We start from the raw sequence: 1990 nt of genomic DNA, 5'->3' as shown, positions 1-1990 counted from the left end.
AAAAATATGCATGTGTATGGGCCAGAGAGATACCTCACAAGGACTAGTGCCTGCTGTGCATACAGGATGCCTAGGTTCAATCCCCAGCATCACATGATCCTCCAACCACCTGCAAGAACAACAGTCAAGCCAAGAGCCTGGAGTAGCCCCTGAGTACTGCTAGGTGTGGTCCCCAACCTTTCTCTTAAATCCAGATGATGCATTTTTATGAGAAGAAGGTGGACATCTGTATTTGAGGAACAATGAACATGTGCAGAAAAATGACAGGAAATACCATCAGTAGCATCTTTTTCAGTCAACAATGAGGAAATAGGTCAAGGAGGACCCTATTGTGCTGTCTTTACCTACCAGTTCTGAGGGTGCTCATCAGTACAAAGATATCTGCAAGGTTTGGTCTTGATTTAATCAAAGCCAAAAGAATGTGACAGTGTGCCTGTTCCCAGGGTGGGATTTGCCATGTTGTCCAAACTGTGAATGTCAGGCCAGCATGTTTTCCTTTCTTAACCCCAGAGATTCCATCTCAGTTTATACAAGAATAGAAAGGGGGCACAAGATTTCACAAAGCTTTGAGGAGCTGATTCCAGTGGAAACAGAGTGTCTAGGAGCTCTCTGTCCTGCCTGCATAATTTTACTGCAAATCTAAATTTATCCCCCAAATTTTCAAAAGCTATTTTAAAACTCGATGGAAGAATAATACATTGGAGGAACAAAACAATTCTGCAAGCAAGACATTCTCTGTACCAATATAGCAGAGCAGAAGCACAGGATCAAGGTAGTCCATGCATGAGATTCTGACATTAGGACAAAATATCATCAAAGGAGAAAAAAATGCAGAATAAAGAATAATGATTTATCTTCTGGAAACAAAGGACTATTTCTTCTGAGTGTCTCCCACACACCTATCAAGAGAACTCTTAACTGAGCCTGGTGTACACATACATATCTAGAGGCTATTTGGCCCAAGACTGTAGAGATTACTAATGTATAAAAACTGGAGGGATTTATCTCAATTCCAAAGGTTAGCTCAGATTCACGATGTCACTTTGTATTAGGAAATACTTAGGTAAGAAAAGAAATGCAGGGGAAATGGAGTCTTTGACCTCTTTAAGCTAAGGAAATCTTTTTTTTGTTTGTTTTTGTTTTTGGGCCACACCCAGCGGTGCTCAGGGGCTACTCCTGGCTGTCTGCTCAGAAATAGCTCCTGGCAGGCACGGGGGACCATATGGGACACCGGGATTCGAACCAACCACCTTTGGTCCTGGATCGGCTGCTTGCAAGGCAAACGCCGCTGTGCTATCTCTCCGGGCCCCAAAAAATCATTTTTATTTACCCCCAGAACACCCAGTGCGAAAGACACATGACAAGTCATAGTAATATTCTGTTGGTGAAGATGTGAATGGTAAAATCCTTTGGAAACAACTGGTATATTCTAGAAAAGTGAAGAAGCACATACTGTTTGCTCATACTTCTAAGGTCTATATGTATCAGGTAACATAAAAACATCAACTAAAGCATTATTCTAATAGAATTAAACTGGAAACAGTCCAATATTCCATTGACATAAAGATGAATAAAAAGTAATACACTCATACCATTAAATACAGAGAAGTGATCATGATTGAACTAGAATTTCTGCAGTTATCATGACTAAAGTCTTACAAGTAGATTGTTCAAAAACAACCTTCTTCTGATGAACTTTAGAGGTCTAATTGATTTTATTAAAGGATTAGTGCTTTGGGTCACCTCTCATCTAGCAAGCAGAAGGGTGCTGGTAAACTGTAGAGAACAGAAAGTTTATATAGCCAGATGAAGAAGGGCTGTTATTTCAAGTGAAGCCACCTTCCCTTAGGAAAAAACAATGGGGAGAGCGTTTTATGCAGGTGACCTCACTAGAATTGATCAGAAAATTCCAGAGAGATTGATTTAAAATTTCACCTTGAGAAAAGCTAAAATTACAATTAGATTAGGTATTAAGTCTTGATTAGGCTTG

This window comes from Suncus etruscus, chromosome X (genome assembly GCF_024139225.1).
Source record: "Suncus etruscus isolate mSunEtr1 chromosome X, mSunEtr1.pri.cur, whole genome shotgun sequence".
Lineage (NCBI taxonomy): Eukaryota > Metazoa > Chordata > Mammalia > Eulipotyphla > Soricidae > Suncus > Suncus etruscus.
This window is presented reverse-complemented; position numbering follows the sequence as displayed.